The 11,006-nt window shown below is 32.7% G+C and overlaps 1 protein-coding gene across 1 annotated transcript in view; it reads left to right on the forward strand.

Annotated features, from left to right (window-relative positions):
- The window catches only part of LOC127835425 (uncharacterized), a 61,696-nt gene that overhangs the window by 44,192 nt on the left and 6,498 nt on the right, over positions 1-11,006 (forward strand). The window lies entirely within an intron of this gene.

The following is an 11,006-nucleotide window of genomic DNA, read 5'->3' on the forward strand; positions in this document are numbered from 1 at the left end:
TTTGCGGATGGTCCTCTTTTGATGTCTCTCCTCTCTCGTCAGCTGGGTACTGTGTACTTCACTACAGCCAGAAAAAAGTTTGAATATTTTGATTTTGAATCGATGCCATCCCGAAACAAGAGTATTGGTACACATTTTAGTTAGATTACAGCGGCCCTTTCTTGCATTATTCTTTAATTTCACGTCCCGTCGGTCACGAGGGGGGGGGGGGGGGCAATACTTGCATACATATTTCACATTACATTTTCCCGAAGGTCTCGGGGGAACATGTGTCGCATGACTTTTTATCATTAATAAAGTTCCAGATTTCACAATTATACGACACACGTGATATTAAATAAAATCGAAGTTGTAAAAGGCTCTTTGTGTCTGTTCAAATAGTATATGCAATGCATTGGTAGGAAACGTGCTTAAGTTTCCAAGCAATCATTATTCGCATGAAAAAATGAGTATTTGCCTTTTCCAGGACAGGTTTATCAAGTACGTCAATTTCATAACTTGTTTAATTCGGGAGCGTTAGGGTGACGAAAGGAGTCGGAAACGTTAATGTAACCAAACAATTATCATGGAGGAGCAGCGTTTAGGCACATGCTTTATAGTGATAGGAATTTTGTTGGTACCACATGGTAGCGTAGAATTTGTTTCTGCAAACACAAGTAAGTAAATTTTGAGTTTTTTTGCTTTCTCTAATTTAAAGGTAATCGCGATTTAGTAAAATAATAATGTTTATTAGCTTAAGATAAATTTAAAGGTGATCGCGATTTAGTAAAATCATATTATTTTAACATAGACTGGCTTAAAGTGATAGTATGCGCATGTTTCAATGTTGAATTGAGCTGAAAAGAATTAACAGGTCAAAAGAGTTAGTAAAAATGTGGTAACTGACCAAGTATCTACAACTCAACTTGCTACCAGTTGTTAATAAAAATATATATAATATTCGATATTTTTCATGACTGTCCAGTCCTCTAAGCCGAAATGATCCGTAAAACAAAATTGTTTTTTTGTGTCGTATGAACGAATCTGCACTAAAATTAAATTTAGATTCACATCGAACATCGAATCATTTCTGTCGTCAGTTGTCAAAACGAAAGTACGGTTGATATTCAAATGCATTATTTTTCTCTTTCTGGGATATTGTTTTTAGTATGTGTATGCTGCATTTACAAATAAAAGTGCATATGAAGTGAAAACACCAAAAATAAACAACGGCTGCGAAAGACACCTATAAACATAGCATATACTGTTAGCTGCGCATAATATCGCTATATTTGTATTTAAATTTTAAAAAATCTTCCTGCATCTATTAAATGCCCTATATAAATGGCAAAATGCAACAAATTTTATTGCTTTAAATACAGATTGTCTTTTACGTTCTTGCGTTTGTCTTGGTATTTAAAGATAAATGACAAATCTAAACGTATGAGAACAGTTAATAACTATTCATGTAATTACCTAAACAGGATTTTTTTTGCAGTACAAGTCATTGCTTATTTTTTCATTAAATGTAACATTTCATACATTATAGACATATGTAACTAATGAAGTGACATGTTATAAATTAATAAACTTAAATAACTGATAACGAAAATCAAATGCTTGAGTCTTCCGTGAACAAAACGTGCAACGATAATATTTCAGCCTCCCACAATATTTTTTAAGACTTAAGGGGGTCTAAAAATGACCAAATTTTGAAAACAAAAGTGATAAAGTATAAGGCTTCATTGTTTTTGGAACCTTCTATTTTCATGTAAATAATTTGGAGGGTTATATACTTTAGCATCCGTGGAACATTATTAAAAATGTTTCATTATTAAGACAATATCAATATGTAATTAATCTTATAACAAAAATATAATATCATTTTCGTCTTTAAAATCCCCATTTGATGAACCCCGCCACTTTGCTCTTAAAGGTTGACAAAGAAATGGCCATTATTTTGATAGTTTTGCGCGTGTGAAATTTAAACCAAAAAAATAAGTACAGACAAGACTTTTTTTACTGTAACTTTTTGAGCTTAGCATTTAGTATAATTTGATATATAGCGTATTATATGACATAAGAGTGTCGGTATATAGAAAAATAGAAAAATAACTTTTTCATTAAATAGAAAATAGAAAAATAACTTTTTCATTATGCCACGAGTGCGCAATAACATTTGGTACGCTATCCCAATTTTTGACGAAAATATTATTCCCCTGACCGATTACACTCATTAACCCCACCCATTTCTACAATAATCATGTTCCTTACCGGTCACATAAATATGTCCACGCCTACATTTGCAATAATCATGCTTATCTGCTATGTTTAATTCGTAAGTCACGCCCACGTGGAACTATTTTTTGTAGGAATGTCGTTACAAAGTAAACACAAAATTGATCTTGGATATACGTTTAAAATGGATTAATACAAAAGGAATGAGTTGTAATTGTAGAACAATTTAATTTTGAATCGATTCCTGCTTTCAGATTTGGTTTCCATAAGATAAGGAATTTTACAAGCGTTTTTTTAACAGGTTTGCTTCTGTATACATACATTAATTAGTTAACTTGACGGGTTTGAATCAGTTCTTATTTAAGTACGCAATAACGCTAAGCATTGTTTGCTAAATTAACCAATAAGCAAAACTTTCCAAATAAAGGTCCTGCAGCATGAACTCAAATGCATCTAAGTAAAAAGAAAAGCATTACGAATTCGTTCCCATTCGTATTGAAAGCAATAGCACTAGGGCTTATTAACTATCAAATCATTTCATTTTACATGACATTTTTTTAAATCATCGAATGTTTTACGACTCACAAAAGCTTTAACGGACATGTAGAGCAAAAACAACTTTTTTACGGGATTGTGACGCAGAATACAAACATGCAATCACGCGCAAATACTATATAATCAATAAATAATTATGTATTACAATTTTTTTTACAATACAAATTAAAACATTATTTATAAAAAATACAATCTCAAACATGCAATCAGACGCAAATACTTTATCATCAATTAATAATTATGTATTATTTTTTATTTTACAATAAACATTAAAACATTATTTATAAAAATACAATCTAGAAATGAAAAAAAAATACTTACGTTTCCAAAGCTTAGTTTCAAATTCCAAATGAAACTTAAAATTAGAAAAGTTAGTGATGCACGCATATTTCAAGACGAAACTGTATCCGATGTTCCAAACGCCTAGGAGCTGTCAATATGTGCAGCATGCCCCTTTATTTATACACACAATTTCACCGCATTCAACTATCTAACAATCTATAAAAAAACTACCTACGTTTTAAGTTTCAAAATGGTTATGAATTTTACGAAATCTCGTTTTCTGAATCAACGAAGCATGCAGCTTAAATAACAGCGGTTTATTTCTTCAGTGGACACACGAACTAAGTTTTCGTTTTAAGTAATCTTAAAACAAGATAAAAAACCGTACTTTCGGAGCTAAACATAAAGCAACGAAGTTATCGAAACAGAAAAACTATATAATAGCGCTCTGGGTGAACAGTTGTTGCTCGTGTATAATCTCATAAAATGCAGACACTATACGCATCTATTGAAAAGATTCTCACAGCAAAATTAAAACTCAAGGCAAAAAAAAATATATATATATATATTGGTTTGTAAATATATATATATATACTTTTTTTTTCAGATACATGACTTGTATTGATTTGTTAATCTACCTGCATGACTTTTATATCAAAATGGATATAGCACATAATCGATAAGGTAGACAAACATGTTTTGAGATTGACATACTTTACTAAAGTATATGCATGGATTAATTGACAAGTTATATCGCGATCCGTTTATGTCGCGATCCGTGGAATCCATGGCACGCGATATAGCGGAACGTCAGTGGTAAGATTATCATCCATTTAACAAGTTAAGGATTGCGAACATTGCGTTAACCATTAGACATCTAATACATCGTTATCGTTAATCAATAAACAAGTTGGTGTTTTGAACACCTCGATGTCTCATCTTTAGTTGTTCGCGCTTGCGGGCAACTTATGTAGAGAGAGTGTTGCAAGTCAGTGTGCTCCTAACTACGCTAGGAACGATAACCACTGCCTGTATATACTTCACCGCTGGTACACTGCAGATAGCGTGTATGTAATCAACAGTGTTAAACAGCTTGTGCCACGACATTGGCCAGTCTAGTGTTTAACAGCTTGTGCGACGACATTGGCAAGTTTATCATTTAAATCTTTATATATTGGCTGCTTTCAGGGAAAGCGAGGCTTAAAGCATGTCAAATGAGATAAGCCTGTGCACACTAATTAGCCTGTGTAATGCGCATTAGCTTATCAACGACGAAACTTTCTGATTTTATGGTGTGTTTCGTTTGAGTCTCTGGTACTGGGACGAAAATAAATGAATATGCATTAAGTCCTGTTTTCCCAAAATGAAGCTTAAATTATCTTTATTATTAATGATTTGAAAAAGATATATAAAAGTGATAATAACTTCAAAGTAAACTCGCTGACAAGGCCAATGAATACAATCGCTTTTGAATCAAATTAACAACCAATGAGTTCTTAATGTTTACCTTGTGACATTTTTCAGTAAACATTTAAAAGGGACCTTTTCACAGTTTGTAATTAAATGCTTATTATTGATCAATGCAAACACTGGATCTAAAAAGCTTAAAAAAAAGAAATACAATTAAAGAAACTAAAAACGTAACTCTCATCTAAGCTCGAACCACTGACCCCTGGAATAAAAGTCTATCGTTTAAATCACTCGACCCTCCATGCTCATACAATGAGAGATGTATTTTATACTTTATATGTATAAGCAACCATCGCAGTATGAAAAATATTACGACAACAACAGAACTCTCCAAATTATTAAATCGTTTAATTTTGCCAATTTACCAAAACGTAAAAATGTCCCTTTAATGTTTTCAGACTTGCAAATTGAATGAGTTTAATACACTGTCAGATCTTACATCGTGAATAACGTACAGATTTATTCGTTGCCTGTTAGTCTGGGGCCAGTAGATTTAATCTCCAGTAAACTCAATTTCAAATGTTGGTAACATTTGGGCTAACAAGCAGGACATCTAGCTTTTCCAAAGCTTGAACAACTCAATCCAATTAAACATGGAATACAAATTGGCGACTGTGGATCAATAGGGTGTAGGAAATGATTCAAATGCGGCTCACAACAAACATGATGCATTACAAGTGTAGCATATGGGCAAAATTGTTGCTCAATAATTTAAAGAAAATAGATTAAGTGTTAGATACACATAACACAACATGTACATGATTCTAGGCTTGTTATTCTTTAGCAAGGAAACCAACATTCTAAAGATGGCTGCCACTGCAGAAACCAATTTCGAAAAAAAGACATATTGTTGTTATTTTTTCTTAGTTATCTCTATAACATAAATATGAGGATAAACAGTGCAAACACATCTCGACCTGTGCTGTATGACACAATCTTTATAAATTTGAATTGGTTGTGTTCATTTTAAACTTGCGATATAAAAAGCTATAACATAATTTTGAAAACTGATTTGCGTCTAAGATTACCGAACAATTTCAGTGCCTTCAGCGCTTTGATTCTTCACGTGGTCCATTATACTTCATACAAGCTTTACATCAGAAATCACCTAAAAAATGCAACTCGCAATGTGGTATTATAATCACGTGTTAAGTGCTTTAAATGCAATTTGTTTTGATATGTGTTTCATCAGAATACCTTATATTCATTTTCGACCGGGAGCCTACGGACTCATGGTCACCAGGACATGAGGGACGCTGTCCCTCGCCTCCCCCCTCCCCCATGGGAGATCTTTAAGACCACCTGCCTACTTTTGCAACTAAATCCCCTACTTGAAATATTAAGCAAACTCCTGAGCAAGAAATCATTGTGAAACAATGCGAAGATACTCTTATTGACTGTGACTGTTTTGGAAGCAGTTATAATTTTACTCTAGAGAGGAAAGGATGCAATGCTCATGAACATGTTATCACATCGAATATCAAAATCATCAGAAAAATATTGCATTATATTTATGTAAGGTTGTACCAAAACAAAACAACCTTACTTCTTCTATGTCTTGAAGTAAATGATACATGTTTAATTGTAGTAAAGCTAAATCAGTTCCAAACTATCATTGTATATTAAACAGTTTTTTGTGCAGCATAGTACATAATAGAATAAAAAGCACCATCGCGTTCCTTAAATTATTATTAAGCAAAGTACTCTTACAACGAAATTGCTGTATGCTGTCTTAATTTTTGGTAAATGAATTATCCATGTCAGGTTTACGGCGTCGTGTGGTGTGTGGTATCCTATAAGCATAGTCGACCTTTAGCTCATTAACACATTTGATGCGACATTTTTTTATAATTTTGATTCAACTTTGTAAAAATGTTTATCTTTACAATATTAAGGCAAAGTTCCAATCTTGGTCACCAGGCAGAATCTTAAGACCGCCAGGTGCCACATTTATTTTTTGATCTGGATGAAACTTGGTCAGAATGTTCATTTGGGCGATACTCTGGCTGTATTTGATTCTTTGTCACGTGCATAAAAAAACAAGGTCACCGTGTAACGTATTACACAAAACTTGTTACCACTCAAGGGGCACCATTTACGACTCAACCTTGATAACACTAGGGAAGAGTCTTATCTTAACAATATCTAGGCCAAAAACTTGGTCACTTGCTCAAGAATTTATACACACTTGATTCTTTTCTCAGGCTAAATTTATGACTAAGTATTGGTCGCAAAGTTTATCTACACAATACGATAGCCATATCTGGATCGGGGTCAAATGGTATCAAACACTAGACCACCTGGTTGATTCTTCACGTAGTGATGTCCGGACACTCAGGTGAGCGCTTAAGGGCCTAATGACCTTCTTGTAAATGTGTTGGTATTAAATTTACAAACATGTTTTTGTACAAACTATATATATAACATTCAACGTAGCGTGTATAATGCACTTTTACATCATCTTTGCGAGATGTCTTATATGTTGATATACAATTAATTAAAGATTCTAAGAACAACTCTCAATAATATAATTGAACATTTATAGGTTAATCAAGTGCACAATTTGGTACTACTAATAATATTGTCGACCAACTATAATACTGTATTAGCATTGTATGTGTCAATCATATATTTAAAAAGTTTATACAATATGAACTTCTCTTTGTTCGACTAGATTTAATTTCACAAAACAATAAAAAAAAAAACACTCTAATACATATTAAAAAGTATCGAGAGGAAGCAGTAGCGCAAGTTGATAATCTTCGAATTTTATCCCTTGAATGTAAATGCAAACTATACATATATTAAAAGCCGTATTGTATTATGAGATCATCGGACCGAACATGTGTTATGTACGCATACCAAAAAATGATATAAAATGGAAAGTATATCATACGAAAATAGCTTTGTTATTAAATTGTACACCACGGTGGCCGTATTCGGAAGCATTGCCCTGTGTTGGTTGCCTTTCAGAGGCGAATCATAAAACGAGCACTTGTATGTAGCATTTCTATGAAACAGATTTGCCAGAGCAAACAGCGTCCAAACAGCTTGCAGAGTTTCGTCCATGTTTCTTATTTGAAGCAGTATTGACTTGTTTTGGAAGCACGCGAATGCTAGCTTATTTTATATTTAATGTATTGATAGCTGGGCTGAGTTGGTTGCATATCTGATCAAAATGAAAGCTAGCTTTAATATCTTATAATTCATGTCATACTTTACAAGTGATGTTAAATCGACCGATTGCTGGAAAGTCAATTTTTCAGACTGTTGTCTCGTATATTAACTTTATGTGGAATTCAATACCGCGATAAATCATAGTAAATGAACTAATATTTCAGATATGTATGCATTTGTTAAGCATTTCTTCTTTGTTAAAAAGTAGCCACCTTTTGTTTGATACAAATGTTAACTATAATGAATAATAATGTAATGAACAAATATTCCTTCAGAAAACCTCTTAAAACAGGTTTATTTTTACTTTAATATGTTTACAAGTCAAATCCTGCAAACTATGTATTTCATCAAGGGATCTGAATAAACCAGTAAGTATTGAAAACAAACTCATAAAAATTATAATTTATGCTAAATGGCCATTTTGATAAAAAAAGCATACATGGTTAACATGAACAGACAAATTCTACGTGCTATATTTGTTGGTGAGTTTATTATACAATGGCAAAACTGTGACAATTAATGAACTTGGTTGGCGCACAGAATTTAGTTAGTTTAAGTGTGTGTTTGCACGGAGTTACATGTAGTTGCGATAATCAAACTGTTTGCAACCTCGTAGACTCTTCAAGCGTAGTTAAAGCCTTACTATTCGAATAAATGTTCATGCAACTAGATTGAAGTGTCAGATATTGCTGTTTAATAATGCTGATTGTATCCAGTGGGATATTACATATTTTATTCATCATATGACGTGTTTCAAACGCAAGTAATCATATTTCATACGAAGTTGTTGCGATAAGGTGTCGTACACCAATACAGCATTACTCATTGCGTGTTCAAACTCCACTTTAAATGAACATTAAGAATTAATATTTCAACACTCGTTACAATCACGCAACTCTTAGTTGAAGTTAAAAGTGTGTTTTGCATTTCCACTCATTCTCGCACAACCATGACAATTTCCTTAAAAAAATAGTATTTTGAAGTAAGCTTTCGTTGAACTTTCATTGCTCTAAAGCCTTTTACTATATGGTATGATGGTTACATTGAGTATAATATTCCGACTTAAAATATGCATTGAATGTGAAAATCATTGATATGTTAGCAATACATTATTGTGCTCCCTAAAAAGTATCACATTGTCGAGAAGCAGGCCTTTAAACAAAGTCATGTGATGTCCAAGCGATAATATCGACCAGTGTTATCAACGGGAACATATCAAACTCTATATTTACAAATGGGTTTGATAATGCTTTCTTAAATTTAACATCAAATATAAATATATGTAAAGAAAAGTAATGATGCAATTGCTGTTTGAGTATCTTTAATCTGCAGTCTAAAAACTAAAAATAATGTCCGATTAGTTATTGCTTTGTGATTTAACTAATATCTTGATTATACACATCATAATGTTTTATTGTGAGATATATACGGCCGGTATCGCCTTACACTATTTGTAAAATGTGCAAGAATCAGCAACAGCAAAGTATATTGATTGTTGCTTTACGTAGTTTCTAACTTTTCAAAGAAATGCTATATATCACAATACATAGTAACTCTATAAAACAAGTCCTACCAACTGTCAAATTTACCATTTAAATGCGTACTTAAGGATTGAAAACTTATTAAAACGTCTGCGTAGAAGAACAAATGGCCAAAAAGATAAGTGTTATGCTTGCACTGTGTGTCTGCAAATATTGTAAAATTTGATCGAGCTTATTAATTGATTATATAAATACGGCTCGGCGGCAGATGACTGTTTGCAAAACTAATAAATAATGGATCTAATGCAATGATTTAGTTCTGTTACGTGTGAATATTTCTGGTAAATTAATTATGTATACACCGCCGACTATATTCCTTGACAAATTCAAACAACTATGAATTATCTATTCCATCATTGATCAGAAACTATTGCGTATTGTGTAGAGACTTTATTCATATTGTCGGGGCGAGTTATGTCAAGTGTTTAACCATTTTAGTAAATGTTCTACCTTGGCATCATGGTAGAAGTCGGAAAATCAACTTTATATGATTAATAACGTACGTGTATGACAAAAAAGGTTATATTTTGTTTTTCCAGTCCACATTTTTAATAATCGTATACAGAATAAAAAGCATAACATACTAATTTTGCAAATTAGATTTTCCAAATGTTTGACAGATAATTGCAGAACATTCAATACAATGATTGTCTTAAACTCGACCTACTTGTAACAAAATCATTTGATTTTACTAGCGCTTACATAATAATACATATTCACAAGGTAAACCTTTACTGTAACCCATGGGAGTTTAATTTTAGGCGAGTTAAGTTTGAACTGAATAGTTGCCGATTTATTTCCATTTCTTTTGGTATGTGTGCTCGTGATCACACACGATTTTTCAATTGAAAACATCATGTGGTATTCCGTTCTTAAATTATTGTTCTTTGAGTGTTCGTACTACATACCTAACTAGCATAATGCTCTACAAGCTAAGTATTTAAATTGGACATAACTTAAATCCGGACACAGGATTGTATGTGATGAAAACCGATAATTAATTATGTTGAGTGATGCACTAGCGATCTCCGCATCTAAAGTCGCGATGGTGTAGTGGATGAAGTGTCCACCTAGCGATCGGGAATTCGGGGAACGTTCTCATTATCTTCTCCATAGACATCCATAGACATCAAGTACTTGTCCTTCCCAGGACACATTCTCGACAGTGTCCCTGTCAGTAATAATCGAGTACGATTGTTGACACTATTAAGTTCAAGTTGAAGTTGAAGTTAAAGTTATGTCTGATCTAAACAGAATCCAATGGCGTTTGAAAATGTGAAACACAATTATGGGTAGAAGTAGTAGTGGCCCTAGTAGTAGTAGAAGCAGCAGCATCATCAGCATAAATAAAAGAAGTGTAGCATTAGTGGTTGCCGTAGTAAAATAATTAGTATTAGCTACAGTGGCAGTAGTAGATATAGTGACGAGACATCCAGACGGATATGCCATTTCATTCATTTGTGTATTACATCAAAGTAATAATATTGAGTAAAACAACATACATTTAATGAATATCCTTATACATAGTTTTCAAATGTATTATATAAAATAGTATATGACTTTACGAGTATCTATGTGTGAATCAATATTTGCATTATGTATCATGTATACCACTGTATGTAGTAGTAGTAGTATGATAAATCAATACAAAATGAATTAATGAAATCATGGATGTAAATCATGACCTATATAGGCACAGTATTTCATAAATAATTGTTAAAAATTTAGTTGTATTAGTGATACAAAATTAAATGCTTCAGCAAG

This window comes from Dreissena polymorpha, chromosome 6, assembly GCF_020536995.1.
Source record: "Dreissena polymorpha isolate Duluth1 chromosome 6, UMN_Dpol_1.0, whole genome shotgun sequence".
NCBI lineage: Eukaryota > Metazoa > Mollusca > Bivalvia > Myida > Dreissenidae > Dreissena > Dreissena polymorpha.